This window comes from Equus przewalskii, chromosome 25, assembly GCF_037783145.1.
Source record: "Equus przewalskii isolate Varuska chromosome 25, EquPr2, whole genome shotgun sequence".
NCBI classification, from domain to species: Eukaryota; Metazoa; Chordata; class Mammalia; order Perissodactyla; family Equidae; genus Equus; species Equus przewalskii.
In genome coordinates, this window is record NC_091855.1 from 13,771,426 (window position 1) to 13,788,576 (window position 17,151).

Sequence of the window (17,151 nt, forward strand, 5' to 3'; positions counted from 1 at the left end):
TTATGCCTTTTCCTATCAACCGATCTCCTTTATCCTAATCTCACCAATATTTCTCTCAAAACCTGATTTACCCTTTCCTTTGAGGAGTCTTCCTGACAATCCCGTCTGGCCTTGTTTTTCCACAGTACTTTTCAACCAAGCTCCTACTCTGTTATATTTATGTTGATTTATTGAAGTTTTTTAATTGTTATATGTATGTTCTTTCCTTCCCAAGTGAATATCAATGTGCTAGAAACACTATCGTCTGTTTCTTTTGACTGGAGTCTAATACACTTGTGGAGATAATGGATATTAAATGTATATATATATATATATATTTTGTTGCTCCAGGTTTCAAGTTAAAAATCATGGCTGTTTGTTTAAATCACATAAATTATCAAATAGAAGAACTGAGTGATGGTACCTGCACAATGTTTAATATATGTTAAAGACTATAAAATATATCCTGCTGAAGTCTGTACTTTATCTTCTTTAAAGATTTATTGCTTAGCTTTTAGAATTGATGGTTTTATATTTAAATAGAGAAATAGGTCGGGGCTCATGTAGATATAAATAGAAATTCCATTATTTCATTTTTGTCACTGTAGCATCTTATACCAAAAAAATATTTTAAAGAACAACTTTGAAAAAAATGATAAAGTTAGAGGGCTAACACCACCTGATTTCAAGACTTATAAACCTGGAACAATCAAGACTGTGGTATTGGCATAAAGATAGAAATAGATCAGTGGAACAGAATGGAGAGTCCAGAAACAGATCCACACATAATTGACCAACTGAATTTTGACAAAAGTGTAAAGGCAATTCACTGGAGAAAGGCAAATATTTTTAAAAGACAATACTGAAACAGTTGGCTATCTATATAAAAAATGATTCATATTGGGGCCACCCCCATGGCGGAGTGGTTAAGTTCTTGTGCTCCACTTCATCGGCGCAGGGTTTCGCTGGTTGGATTCCTGGGCCTGGACATGGCACTGCTCATAAAGCCATGCTGAGGTGGCGTCCCACATGCCACAACTACAACAACCCACAACTGAAAAATATACAACTGTGTACTGGGGGGATATGGGGAGAAAACACACACACACGCAAAAAAAGATTCATATACAATATATAAAATTAGTTCAAAATGGATCATAGACTTACATTAAAACCTAATTACATTATGTTACATTTATTAAGTCTATTACTTTGGTCTATTACATTGGACTTACATTAAAATTATAAAACTCCTAAAGGAAAACAGAGGGAGAAAATCTTTGTTACCTTGGGTTAGGCAAAGGTTTCTTACATACAACTCCAAAAGCATGATCCAAATTGATAAATGGGACTTCATCAAAATTAAAAATTTCTGCTCTTCAAAAGAGAATGAAAACACACGCCACAGACTGGGAGATAGTATTTGCAAGATATATATATGGTAAAGGACGTACACTCAGAACATATAAAGACCTCTGAAAACTCAATAAGAAGAAGAAAAGCAACCCAACAGAAAATGGACAAAAGATTTGAACAGACATTTTGCCAAAGAAGATATAAGATGACAAATGAGCACATAAAAAGAAGTTCAGTATCATTAGGGAAATGCAACACACCTGTTGGAATGGCTAAAATTAAAAAGATTGATCATACCAACTGTTGACAAACATGTGGAGGAACTGGAACTGTTGTGCCCTGCTGGTGGGAACATAAAGTGGTATAACTACTTTGAAAAACAGTTTGGCAGGGGTTTTTTTTGCCTTTTTTCCAGCTTTATTGCTATATAATCGACATATAATTCTATAGATTTAAGATGTACAATTTGTTGATTTGATACATTTATATATTACAAAATGATTACCCTCATAGCATTAGCTAACACCTCCATCCTGTCACATAATTACCATTTCTTTTTCGTGGTAAGAACATTTAAGATCTACTGTCTTAGCAACTTTCAAGTATATGATACGGTATTATTAGCTATAATCACCATGCTGTCTGTTAGATCTCTAGAACTTGTTAGCTTTTTAACTGGAAGTTTGTACCCTTTTACCAATATCTTCCCATTTTGCCCACTCCTCAACCTCTGGTAACTACTGCTCTACTCTCTGGCAGTTTCTTTCTTTCTTTCTTTCTTTCTTTCTTTCTTTTGTGAGGAAGATTGGCCCTGAGCTAACATCTGTTGCCGATCTTCCTCTTCTTCCTTTTTCTTCCAAAAGCCCCCCAGTACATAGCTGTATATCCTAGTTGTAGGTTCTTCTAGTTCCTGTATGTGGGATGCCGCCTCACCATGGCTTGATGAGCAGTACTAGGTCCGTGCCAAGGATCCCAATCAGCAAATCCTGGGCGGCCAAAGTGGAGTGCATGAACTGAATCATTCCCCTGGCAGTTTCTTAAATGTTAAACATACACCTACTGTATGATCCAGCCATTCTACTTAGCTTTTTACCCAACAGAATTAAAGGCATATTTCCATACAAAGACTTGTACATGGGTATCATAGCAGCCTTCTTTGTAATAGCCTAAAACTGGAAATCACCCAAATGTCCATCCAGAGGTAAATGGATAAACAAATTGTGGTGTATCCATACTAGGGGATACTACTCAGCAATAAAAAGCAATTAATTATTGGCACATGTAACAACATGGATAGCTCTCAAAATAATTATGCTGAATGAAAGAAGTCAGGCCAAAAACAAAAGTACATATTGTATGATTTCACTTATTTAAAATTCTAGAAAATGAAAACTAATTATACTGACGGTAGATCAGTACTTCCATAGGGGTGAGGGGCAGGGGAAGAGGGGTGGATTACAAAGAGGATGAGGAAACTTGTGGGGTTATTGATATTCTCACTCTCTTAATTGCGCTGAAGGTTTTGCAGGTATGTATGGAATTCAAAGCTTATTGAATTGTACTCTTCAAATAGGTGCAGCTTTTTATAGCTCAATAAAATTATACCACAATTTAAAAAAAGAAAAAATGTTGTAAAAAGGTGTTAGGGGTGCAATACAGCAGCAGAAGCAACATCATTTAACATATATATTAGCATATTATAAATATGAAAATATATAAATATAATGTATATATTTATAAATATAACAGCATGTACTTTATTGAAGAGACCTACATGTTACCTACCATCTTTGGTTTTAGGGAGTTGCTAGAATATTATCAAAGAAGAAGACCATTTTATAAAGGAAATTATTACACCCTGGCCATCTAGCACTCATCTTTCATTCTGCATAGAGGAGCTGTACAGCTATAATGAAACAGTAAAAAAGGAACAGCAGGCTCTATTTTTAAATTCTGGTAGACCATCTCAATCTTTATCTAAATATCAGTTTTTCCCTCCTTTCATTTTCCTGATAAATTCCTATATTTTGCTGCTGCTTCTTAGTATGTTTTCTTAAACCACATTATTACTAAAATAGGGAATGGAAACCATGTAGAAACCATGTAGTACTATTACGTGGTATTGGTTAAGAAACTCATTCACAAAATAATTTGGAGAAGAAAATTATTGCATTTTATCACAAGTGAGGAATGAACCAAACAATATAGTGGTTAAAATAAGAGTCTAAGAAATCAAGTAGAATTCTCTTTGTATTTCATATATTGTGCTTAATTTATCTGTTATGAAAGTGAGCTCAGATTCATTGTTCTCTTTATTAAAAAAAGAGAAGAGAATTCTGTGTAGGCCACTTTATGGCAACATCAGTATGAATAAAAGAAAATAATGAGTTTATGCTAAGGTTCAGTGACACCACTCAGACAACTCTGCACTAACATGTAACAGTGTACAAAATATGTAGACAAATTTGTTAGTATTTTCTCACTGCAGACTATCACCAAATTACACAGTAGCAGACAGTAGAGATGATTTTTACTTTCTCTATATAATAATATTTAAGAGATACTTAAACTTGATTTTAAAACTCTGCAGTGATTTGTTTAAGATGAGCCTGCAGAGCTATTAGCGCTTAGCTTTTTAAAAAAGTTCTTGATTATAGTAATAAGCATATCAAATCAGCTGCTTGATTTTTTTTATATTTGGAGGAAACAGTGTGACCAGCTGGCAATTGGGATTTGAAATAACAATGGAAAAATAAGTGGTCTGTGCTGAGAATTGTCAGGTATATCTTTTGATGGAAAATCATCTTGCTGGATGGAAAACAACCTAGGTCTCTAGTTATATAATTTAGGCAGGTAAAAAAATTAGGCAGAGCTAGGCTTTTATTAAAGATTTAGTTTGGTTCTTCGAAGTTATGGCAATTCCTGATGAGTAATTTAGTAATAACTTAAGCATCTTTCTGAATTACTTCTGCAAAATACTGCCGGGTATTAATTATTGTAAACATAGTTGGTTGCAAGACTCCTTCTAACTCTAAACTTTCAAAAGTTTCTCATTACCTATGTATGTTCTTCCTCCTTAATTTTATATTCGAGACCTTTCATAATCCTTCCATTGTTAAGGAGCTTTCCTTTAACCTGTTATGTCACTGCTCCTCTGTATGAATTGCCAAAGTTTCTATGATTTTTCTACTTCTTTGCCTTTTGTCTGTCTTTGTTCAGTCTGGACCCTCCACCCTTCTCTCCTCTCTATTTACCCATCTAAGCCCTACAGTTCTTCAGATGCCACATAAGTCAAACCTTTCCTGACATTCTATCCATACATACTATGACTGCCTCTTTTGTGCTTTGGGTTGTGTGTGCCAGTGGTTACCATGGTAGGAACAAGGGGAGAGGATGCCTGGGGTACTCCACTGTGGTGCAGGGAGAAAATATTAGAACTTTACAGATGTTTTTATATCATCCCAGTTAATTTTAATTTTTTTGTATATGCTTTATAATGTACTTGATAAATTAGTACCCACATAGAAGTCAGAAAGTATTTAAAATACAGATAGTGAGAGGTTGCATGTCCAAAATGTTTCACTGGTGGAGTACACACCAGAAAGTTAGGAGACCACTGAGCTATGTATTAATCCTACGTCTTGAATTGTCAGATCTCTTTCTTCATTTGTAAAGTTAGGGCTAGGATTGGATTAGATAATTTCTAAGGTCCCTTTTTAGATAAATGTTCATTGAGTTAAAAAAATTATTTTGAAAGAATTTCAAGCATACAGAAAAGTTGCAAGTGTGGTATAACGAACTCCCATGTGCCATTCACATAGTTTTATCCACCATTAACATCATGCCACATTTCCTCCTCCTCTCTTGAATGCACATAAACATACATATTATTATACTTTTGTTCAGAACCACTTGCTAGTAAATTGCAGAGGTTGTGACCATTCACTGTAAATATTTTAGCATGTGTCTATTAAGAACAAAGGCACTCTTTTGCATAACCACAGTATATTGATCAAATTCAGTACTATATTATTATCTAGAGTATGGTTCATATTCAAATTTTGTTTATTGTCCTAGTATGACCTTTATAGCTGTTTTTTCCCCAGTGTAAGGAATAGGGGATAAAAATTTTATTACCTCTTTTAGTTTTCTTTACTAGAGCAGTTTTTAGTTTTTCTTTGTCTTTCATGACATTGACATTTTTTGAAGAGTACAGGCCCTTTATTTTGTAGAATGTCTCATTTGGGTTTGCATAACTGTTTCCGCTATACCTTTAATTTGTTGTAGTTTAATTCTTTGTGTGTGTACACACGTGCTATGTGATTAGTGTGAGTCCTCTTGTCCAAACTAGATTGTAAGTTTCTTGGTTACAGAGATGATTCATTGTGTTCATTTTTGTTCTTCTGACTTCCAAGCACATACAATACTTTACCTATAATAAAAATTAAATATATTCGTAAGTTAAAAGTTCTTATATAATTATAGGTTAAAAGGATGCTTTCAAACATATAGAGAAGGACATATCAGATTAATTAACTCTCAGTAATTAAGGATGTCAAAGAATACCATGGTAACAATAGAAGCATTATGTTTTATTTTATTGTCTTGAAGGAAATTGGCTACTGCAACCTGTGATATAATACGGGCATGCACAGAACATGGTACATCCTGTATTAATTGACATATATTATTTCTTTTCATCATTCCTCTGAGGAAACCCTTTGCAATAACGTTTGCCCTCTTTTCCATATACAGAGTGTAGGCAGTGAAATAACATGAAAGATCTTATACTTTTAAGCACATGTGTCTCAAGATTGGAAATATCTAAGGTTGTCAAGGAAAGGTCTTTTATTATCCTTTCATTATCAGCGAAGAACAGTTATGAGAAAGGGACTCATCTAAAGTTTTAAGGCAAACACAAGTTAGAAGTTTTCCGTTTTGAAGTCAGCAGCTGGAAAGATGCATTGTAGCCTATTAGAGACTCTAATTTCCCTGAAACCTGTCACTTATGTAAAGGTCCGCAGTAAGCTTGGATTTGTTGTTTAGGATTATTTAGGATTTTTAAATCAGTAGGCTTTTGAACTCTTAGAACATGGTTTTCTTTTGTTTAGATGGAGAACATTTAATATACTGGTTTTCTTAGTATTAACTTTCATAACTGTCGTCTGGGGCAATTATTATCTCAGTTGATTATTTATCTCTGCGGCCCTATTCGAACTACATTTATCTGAACTTACTGAATAACTCCTCGTTACTCAGCACATACTTTAGTGAAGATATTCTTAGGAGTAATGGCTGACATTCTCCATATTGTGGTTTGTCTGTGTGTATGTGCCTGTGGATAACTTGGCAATCACTTCCTCAGCGAAATAACAGTCAGTGTGGTTCAGCCAAAGTTTAGAGGAATGGAATAACTGAAGTGGGAGTTTTTTGTATAATACAGGGTGATACTATCCTTGGTTCTTTCTTATTGAATTGCTCAGGTAGTAGGTAGTATTTTGTGCCTTGGAAGTTACTAAAACAATACAAAGCAAGCAAAAAAACAAAGAAAACCCAACAACCACCACCAAACAGGAAATACCAGATAATTCAGATGATCTGTTTCTTGCCACAGTATGAAACCAAGAACTCTTCCTGTAACTCAAAAATGTATGCTTAGATCACAATCTGATTTAGAGAAAGAAAAACAACATTTTTCCTGTTTTTTCCAGGATCAGGTTTAATAGAAAACTGGTGATGCACTAATCTTTTCACAGACGAGACTTGAGAATATTTCATATGTTTGTCCATTTTTAAAAAAATAGAGTTTTTTCAGGCTTATTTCTACTGCAGCAGGAAGAGGCACTGTGATTCACTGAATTGTGTGAATTAAAGGCATGATCAAGAAACAGGCCATTGAAAATGATAGCCCCTGCAGTGTTAAAAGTACTTTGATCTTCTGTTTTGACATGTTGAGTTTATCTTTAATTATATGTGATGACATTTGATTACTATCCACTTAGACTATTATAATATGGTTTGTAAAATGTAGTTTGTACTATGTAATAAGTTCAGCACCGTTTTTCCGTAGTTAGGAGTTTGCGGCGAGATGTTTTAGTTTTAAGTGCAAACTATTAGATTTCTGAATTAGTAGACACTTGACATGTAAAATATTTGCTGTCAGGCAAAGTATGATTCCAGTACAATAAGGATTATCAGTGTGCTCTGTTGACTCAGAGTCTTATTTTATAGAGATAACAGAATTGTGTGTGGTTATTATTTCCACTAACCAGCTGCTTGAATTTAGGCAAATCACCTAAATTCCCTGGACCTTTGAAAAATGAAAGCCTTAGACTAGATGATATCCTAGCTTTCAACTCTGAAATTCTATGCTTCTACTATTCTGTGATGTCCATGATAGATATAACGTAGAGTACAATAGAAATTCCTGGCACATTTTCTAAAAGAAAGATGGTTTTAAAATATTGTATGAGTTATTGGTTTTTGACCTTGCATTTTGATATGGAAATGAAATACTTAAAAAAAAAACAACCACAATGACTTTTTCATCTTGCTGGGGAGGGGCAGTGGGTTGGTGGGTAGCCACACTATAAGGCCGTAATTGTAGAGGGAGCTTTCATTTGGAATTTCCTGTTTTATGCCATCACCTTAGCCTTGAGGATATGATGTCTTTCTTTGAAATTGCCTGCTTTGCTTGTATTTACATGCTGAGCCCTGGATTTTTCCCAGTTTAGGCAGTTATATGCCCCACCTATGAAATGTCTTTAAGAATTTGAATCTGATTCTAATTCTCCAAAAGAAATTACAAAATGATTCTTTTTTTTCAAATGGTAGCCAGATATAGTGGTTTGACTTTTAATACCGTTTAATCAATTTTGCCAATGTTCCTGGTGGGGCAATCAGGCAATAAACAAAAGCAAAAATGAATAAACAGACAAAATCCTTCAAGTCTGGTGGCTATTTGGAGAATATCATTAGGGAGCATAATAGTCCATGTGTTTTTATCCTGAAGTTTGCTTTTCTTTGTCATATGACCAACTCTTTACTTGCTAAGATGTCTTCTCTTGTAAAAAACCTGCTCCTAACAACAGGTAGGACCTTCTAGAAACATGCATAGTGATAGGTCCATAGTAGAACTCAATAAATATTTAAGTGAATTGCAATTTCAGAAACATTTTCCAAACATAAAACCTGAAAGATTTAAAAGACTGACTTAATGCATGAAGTTATGAAGCATCTTAACAAATGGTAGAGTTATCTTTATAGGACAAATGAATTGTATTTTTTCCTTCATTTTTAATTGACCGTAAGATTTATTACTTTAAATTCTGATCTGTCGCATACAATTATCGGGTATGATTTACTACCTAAGAACTAAGCATTGGTACTTTGATTTGAATTTTTTACTGAAGAATCATAGTATGTTTTATCTATAAGTACTTTGGGATTTTTTTAAGCTAAAAGCCTATAAATATGTATAATTTGTAATGGGTGGGTGACAGAGTGAAAAGCAAAACCAGAAGGATATGATCATGCAGCAGTATCTCAAGCTACTCTCTTTGCTCACAGGCTATGGCTGTGTTAAGATTTTAGCATTTGTTTCTTTTTAGAGAGGGTAGAAAGGTGAAGCCTTAATATAAACCATTTTGAGTTAGTTAACCCTATACTGTATACTAATGGAGAAGAAAAGTAGTACAGATAAGTCAAAACACAGAAAAGCAAAATAATGATTGCTCTTCTTTATTGGTATAAAGAGCATGGGAAAGGCAGGAGCTGGGTGGGCTCCTAAATCTGGAAAACCTATTGTTGGTGTCTTTTTTCGCTCGCTCTCTGTCTGCAGCTTGGTCAGGATCCCTTGAGCTTTAGGCAGAAGGGTGAGGTGTAGCAGCACGAATTACTGAGCCTAAGGCAACAGCATCTTTAGGTTTTCTCTTTCTTGTTCCCTACAGCTGGTGAATCTGAAGTGAATCCTCAGTAAAATTCCAGATTAGAAGATTTAGCAGGTGGTAGTTCAGTAATCAGAAGGAAAAATGTTGATCTTTAGGAGCCAGACTGAGTTTATGAAAAAATGTTATGGTAGATTAACCTAATTTCATTCTTCTTTGGAATGTTATTACACTATTAATCACACAATACAAGTGTCTGAATTTTATGCAGCTTTTTGACATGGTCCATCATAATATCATTGTGGGCAAGATGGACGAGAGTGATATGATAATATAGTTATGTTGATATGTAACTGATTGAACAACCATCTGAAAGAGTGTTATTTAATGGAAAGAGTGTTAACCTGGAAGGAAGACTCTGGAATCCTACAGGAATCTGTCTTCAGTTTCATGTTATATAAACAAAGAGTTAAAAGAAAATACAGCTGGCATACTGATCACATTTGTAGATAACACAATTGGGGAAGGATGGCTAAAATTATTAGATGGTAGAGATAGGAGTCAAAAAACAGGTCTAAGCATACTGGGATGATGGCTTGGCCAAGAGATAACGTTTGCTGAGAACAAGTTTATAATGTAATATAGAATGGGGGAGAAGTGGCTTAGATATAAGAGTAGGGAAAAAAGACTTAACATCATTAAGTTAACTGAAAACTCAGTATGAACAACTTTGTTATGTTCCTTTTCAAAAAGTGTGATCTTAGGCCACGTTAACAGAATGTCTAGAATGGGATTGATGATAGCCCTGCTTTATTGTATGTGCATCTGGCTATTCTCTATTAGGTTATTACACTTTAAGAGTGACAAGCTTCAAGCACATCCAGAAGAAAATGTCTAAAATAATAAGGGAATTTTTCATATAAGCAAGCTGAGGGAAGAAGGAATGTTAGCCTGTAAGGGGTCATAATAGCTCTCTCCTAATACATAATTGATGGGCAACCCTACAGAAGAGAGGTTTGAATGAGACTGTGAGGTTCCAGAATGCAGAATGACAACCGGTGGTTAGATTATGTTATGTGGAGAGATTTTGGCTCCCTATGAAGAAGAGTTCTCTGCAGAGATGTCTTTAAAGGGGAATGGACTGCATTGGGAATTAAGTAATGAATTTTCCAGAGTGCTGCCAATTTACCTTCTGCGCCTGTGGTAATAGAAGAAATTTATTCGTCAGATAGGGACTAAAACTAGTTGGTTTCTAACATATAGTCTGACTTTTTTTGGTGGTGTGTTCCCTATTTGTTTACAACCAATCTTACTCTCTGTCATTTGGCAAAGAAGCAGAGAATGTCTTTGGCCATAAATTGAGAAGCAGGAATCATCTGTATATGTTATTATCAAAACGTGCCTGTTGCTTTTGCAAGGAGCTTTTCTTCTCTCTACTCACTCCTAAAAATATCTTTCTGAACTTAAAAGGACTTAACGTAGAAGTTTAGAAGGGAAAATAATATTGTTTCCAGGAAACATTGTTTATATATTTGACACATTTTGATTAGCACGAAAACCAAGATGATCCTATGACAGCTATTAGAAGATAGTACTATGAAATGAATGCACATAGACACGTCAGAATAATCAGGTTCAAGGCCGGCCCATGGCCGAGTGGTTAAGTTCGTGCACTCCACTTTGCTGGCCCAGGGTTTCGCCGGTTTGAATCTTGGATACAGACATGGCACCCCTCATCAGGCCATGCTGAGGTGGCATTCCACATGGTGCAACCAGAGGCACTCACAACTAGAATATACAACTATATACTGGGGGGCTTTGGGGAAGAGAAGAAGAAGAAGAAGAAGAAAAGAAGATTGGCAACAGTTGTTAGCTCAGGTGCCAATCTTTAAAAAAAAAAGAAAAAAGAAAAAAAAGAATAACCAGGTTCATTGGTTTGTCCACTCATTTATTCTTTTACTCATTCATCATTTATAATTTTTTTGTGTGTGTGAGGAAGATTGTCACTGAGCTAACATCTGTTGCCAATCTTCCTCTTTTTGCTTGAGGAAGATTGTTGCTGAGCTAACATCTGTGCCAGCCTTCCTCTATTTTGTATGTGAGATGCCTCTACAGCATGGCTTGATGAGTGGTGTGTAGGTCCATGCCCAAGATCTGAACCCACGAATGCCAGGCTGCTGAAGTGGAGCGTGCAAACTTAACCACAATGCCACTGGGCTGGCCCCTGTAAATATTTTTTGAGTACCTGGTAATTTCTGGGCACTCTGCTAGGTGCTGGGGAGTCGATATTTACTGCAATTTCTCTCATCAAACATCTGTTTTAATAGACTTTGTTTTTGATAACTTGCCAAGAAACACTTTTATTAAAACAATAAACACGTATCACTCTTTATTTTTTATATTTTATGATATAAACTACAAATAAAAGTATAAAAGAACCCCTGGAAAAGCCTGAGTTTAACTCTGTATGTTAAGTATTATATGTAGTCATGCAAAAATCACACTTTTCATGTACATCATCAGTATTAACTTTGCTTTGAAACTGAATTCTGAGGTAGAACTTGGTTTTTCAGGGTTCTTTTCATTTGGTGTCAGAGTTTTGTATATTTTCTTCTTTTCCTTTTTTGGACTGTTAATTTCCATGTTGCTCTTTGAAAGGAAAAATAAAATATCGTGTAAGAGGTTTAAAAATACATACTAACTACTCTTTTTTGAGGAAAAAAGCTTTTCTTGCTCTCTTGTTTTTAGCCAGTTTTAATTTCAGTGTACATTATTGCTAGGTAGACAAGAATGATCTTGAAAAAAGAAAGCTTTGGAAATATTAAGCCAACAGAGGCATTGCCTGCAGGATAAGTTAATAGTTGAACATATTCACTGGTTATGCTGCCAAATTTTATCATTAATTTGTTTTAATATAAAGTGGTCGTTCTCTGTCTTTCATCTTAAAAGTACAACTATTAACATTGGCTTATAAATAATTCTCATACCCATGTAGGGTAGATTAGTAGTATCAAGTTTTACAGTTAGAATATAAAATGAGAAGCCAGTGTTCCTCTATGTGACTATAGCAAAGCAGGGTTTAAGGCAGGGAGGGGTCCTCACTGGTTGATCTTTAAGTCATTTATACATGGCTAAGACTGTTGTACTGCCATGTTGTCTTTCTTTGAAGTTTTCCCTTCTTTGGCAAAATATTAGCTCCTATGTGTCAATCTTCCCATCCCCAACTTAGGGTCTTCTCTGACCGTTCCCATAATCATCTGAAGATTGCAGAGAAATTGAAGAGTTATTTGTACAATCTTGTTCATAGCCGCATTATTCACAATAGCCAAAGGGTAGAATCAACCCAAGTGTCCATCAACAAATGAATAGATAAACAAATGTGATCTATACATACGAAGGAATATTATTCAGCCTTAAAAAGGAAGGAAGTTCTCGGGGGCTGGCCCCGTGGTGGAGTTGTTAAGTTCGCGCGCTTCACTGCAGGTGGCCCAGTGTTTCATTGGTTCGAATCCTGGGCACGGACATGGCACTTCTCATCAAACCACGCTGAGGCAGCATCCCACATGCCACAACTAGAAGGACCCACAATGAAGAATATACAACTATGTACTGGGGGGCTTTGGGGAGAAAAAGGAAAAAAATAAACTCTTAAAAAAAAAAAAAAAGAAAGGAGGTTCTGACATATGCTACAACAGGGATGAACCTTGAGGACATTATGCTGGGTGAAATAAAAGCCAGTCACAAAAAGACAAATTGTAGATGATTCCACTTATATGAAGTAGCTAGAGTATTCAAACTTAGAAAATGGTGGTTGCCAGGAGGTGGCGGTAGGAGGAAATGAGAAGGTGTTTAATGAGTATAGACTTTCAGTTTTGCAAGATGAAAAAGTTCTGAAGATTACACAACAATATAAATACACCTAACATTACTGAACTGTACACTTTTAAATGGTTAAGATGGTAAATTTTATGTAATATGTACTTAACCACAATTAAAAAAAGAACTTTCAACAATATTTCAAGAGGTTAGCTAAGTAAAAGCATTCCCTTTACATTAAAAAAAGTAATAATAAAAATGATTGGGGAGAAATGAAAACGACAATAAAATAGCCCTCTACCAAAACAGACCAGTAACCAGGGTGTTTCTGGCTTCAACTTCAGGATTTAGGCTGTAAGGCAAACTCACTAATATATACATTATAATGATTATAACTAAGTCATTTACTCCGCATGTGCAAAACTGAACTTAGGATCTTTTCCTCACAAATTTGTTCTTGTTTCCGCTGTCCCAAGTTAGACGTATGAATATCAGCCCACACTTCTTTTTTTCCTTTACACTACAAATACTATTGATGGCCAAGTCCTGCTAGTTGTATATTTTTTACCTTTCTCTTAATCTGCCTTCTCTACATCAGTGGTGCCAAACAAATACTTCTGTACATCTGCCTTCTCTTCATCACATAGAAGCTTCTATGTGCCAGACTCTGTTCTAGCTGATGTAAGATTTTTTTTTTTAGAGGAAGATTAGCCCTGAGCTAACTATTGCTGATCCTCCTCTTTTTGCTGAGGAAGACTGGCCCTGAGCTAACATCTATGCCCATCTTCCTCTACTTTATATGTGGGACGCCTACCACAGCATGGCATTTGCCAAGCGGTGCCATGTCTGCACCCGGGATCTGAACCGGCGAACCCTGGGCCACCACATAGCGGAACATGCAAACTTAACCGCTGTGCGACCGGGCTGGCCCTGGAAAAAAGTCTTTTATATTTACTTCAACATTAAATATTAATATTTAAATTTATTAAATTAAAATAAAATTTAATTTATAAATAATAGTGAAAATATTAAATATAAATGAAAAGAATTTGTAAATAATGATTTAATATTTATTAATAAATATTAAGTATTAAAATTAAATATTAATGTTAATACCACATATTTAACATTTCTAGTGTTCTTCATTCCTTTGTGTAGATCCAGCTTTTCATCTGGCATCATTTAACTTCGTCCTGAAGAATATTCTTTAACATTTCTTATATTGCAAGTGTGCTTGCAATAAATTCTCTCAGCCTTTGTTTTTCTGAAGAAAAAAAAATTTACCTTTATTTTTAAAGGAAATTTTTGCCAGATATAGAATTCTAGCTTGAGAATGTTTTATCTTTTTCCTTTTAGCACTTTAAAGTTGTCATTCCATTGTGTTCCGGCTTGCATTGTTTCTAATGAGAATTCAGTGGAATTCTTAGCTTTGTTATATCTGATGTCTCTTTTTTTTATTGCTTTAAAAATTGTTCTTTTTATAACTGCTTTTTAGTATTTTGATTTTGATGTGCCTTTGTGTGGTTTTCTTTGTTTATTTTGCTTGTCATTTATTGAGGTGCTTTTATATTTTTTTAATTTTCCATCAAATATGGTAACCTTTGGCCATTAGTTTTCCAGTGCTGTTCTGCTCTCTCACTCCATACATGGTACTCTAATTACATGTTGTCAAACCAGTTGATATTGTTCCACAGATAGTGTGCCTTTGTTAATTTTCTCTTTTTTTTTTCTCTCTATGCCTCATTTTGGATAATTTCTATTGTTGTGCTTCAAGTTCAGTGGTCTTTTCTTGTGTCTGTCTGCAATTGATTCCACACATTTTTCACTTCAGGTATTTTCATTTCTAGAAGCTCTGGTTTTTTGTTGTGTTTGTTTGTTTTGGTATCTTTCACTTCTCTCATTTTTTCCTTTATATCCATGAGCATAAATTTAGTTCTTTTACCGTCTTTATCTGCTATTTCTACATCTTTGTCATTTACACGTCTGTTTCATTTACTAGTTTTTCTCCTGTTTATGGGTCTCATTTTTTTGTGTCTTTGCATGTCTGGTAATTTTTGATTGGATGCTGGATATTGTAAATGTTAGGTTGTTTAATGCGGAATTTTATTCTCTTTCTATAAACAGTGTTAGGCTTAGTTATATCAAGTAGTTTGAGTTAACTATGGATCAGTTAAATTCTTTTGGAGCTTGTTAGAGGTGTCTAGAGTTGTCTTTCCTTAAGGCAGTCGTTCTCAAAGTTTGGTACCTGGCCCAACAGCATCAGTATCACCTGGGAACTTGTTAGAAGTGTGAAATCTAGAGCTTTGCTTCAGTATCACAGAATCAAAAACTGTGGGGGTAATGCTTAGCAGTCTGTATTTTAACACCCCTCCAGTTTATTGTGATGCATTCTCTAAGAACCACTACTCTAGAGCTAATTTAGCTTTGCTGCTAGGGTGTGACTCTTTTGGTGTCTCTATGCAATGTTCTAGATATGCATTGAGGGCTCTACTTTAACTGGTCAAACTGTCTCACAGCCTTGTATGAGTTCTGGATACTATTCAGATTAACACTCATGGTACTTTGCTTGGTTTTGTGGCATTTGCTCTATGCACATGCAGCTAGTTTTAACCCATAGTTTCTAGAGGACCCCTCTGCAGATTTCTCAAGCTCTTCCCTGCATAGCTTTCTTCTCTTTAGTACTCTGTCCCACAGATTTCATCTCTTTCCTCCTCCTTAACCTCTGAACTCTTTACCCCAATTCAACAAGACATTTATGTTCTGCTTGGGTTACTAACCTCTGTGTTGTATTCCAGAAGGTGCTTCCAGACAGACATCAAGGGCAATTTGGGGGCTTACCTTGTTTATCTCCTTCACACAGGGATCACGGTCCTATGCTGACTTTTGTCAATGTGTGACGACAATTCTTTTATATATTTTGTCCAGTTTTCTTGTTGTTTATAATAGGAAGGCAACCCTGGTCCCAGTAAGTCTATTATACCTGGAAGCAAGGTACTTATTTTTAATGGTCATGAGGTCACACGAGAGCTAATTTTATGAGGAAAATGAACATTATATTAATTTCTTCACATTATTTCTGGCACTTCTAGAGTTCTGTATCTACTACATATTAGACACTGTGCTAGGGCAGGAGGATTCAAACCTAAATAGGATAGGGCCTTTGCGTTCAAAGATCTCTTAACCTACAGGAACAGACTGATGTGTAAACAACTCATTATAAGTCAGTCTATGATGAAGGCTGTACTAGAGGCAGCATGAAATTATATAAAGACCATGAGCTTTGAAATCAGATAGGCTTCATTTAAATCTCAGCTCTATGACTTACTATTGTGCTGTGTAACCTCTCATAGTCTTAGTTTCCCGTCTTGCAGAATGGAGGTAACAGTCTTTGTGGGATGTTGAGGAGATTAAAATGAGATTCTTTTATACAGCACTTGGCATGGAGTAGAGGCTCATTAAGTGTTAGTTTCTTTCTCCTTAGAACAAACGTAGGAGGGAGAAACAGTAATTATTATTGTAAAATTCTTCAGGGAGGAAATGAGATTTAAATTGTGCCTTGAAGGTCAAGTAGAACTTTTGATATATCTTCCATGGGTCCCAAGGACATTCTACTTTTAAGGAAGTGAATGAGCGAGGGCTCAAAGGTCTAAAAGGTAGGGAAGCCTGCGGATATACTTATGAAAGTTAGCATAGTCCGGAGCCTTAAGAAAAACAGTTAGGATCTTTAAAAAAAAAAAAATCCTAGTAGTAGGAAGGTAAAAATAAAGAAAAAAAAGAATAAACCAAAAATCTAACCCAGTAAAAGTATACTTCTTTAGGCCATTCCCATTTACTGCCATGACTAATAAATTTGGGAAGGCCTGTGGAAAATTCCTGTGGGCTGATATTTTCCTAACCACTGTTCAAACCTACTTTAAGTTGATATTCTAAGCTGATCATTTCATTAATCTTAAACTCCAGAGCATGTCCCCAAGTTTCCAAGAGTTTGCTGAATTGTTTTTCTCTGTTATCTATTCCCTTGGGTTACTTCCATTTTTTTCTTTCTCATCCTGTAAAAATTGATTCCCTAGGGTTTCTAAGTGATTGATAATGTGAACGTACTAAAAAACCTTTC

The 17,151-nt window shown here is 35.3% G+C and overlaps 1 protein-coding gene across 16 annotated transcripts in view; it reads left to right on the plus strand.

The window, feature by feature from the left end:
- Nucleotides 1-17,151, plus strand: part of RAD51B (RAD51 paralog B) — a 672,513-nt gene that overhangs the window by 128,480 nt on the left and 526,882 nt on the right. The window lies entirely within an intron of this gene.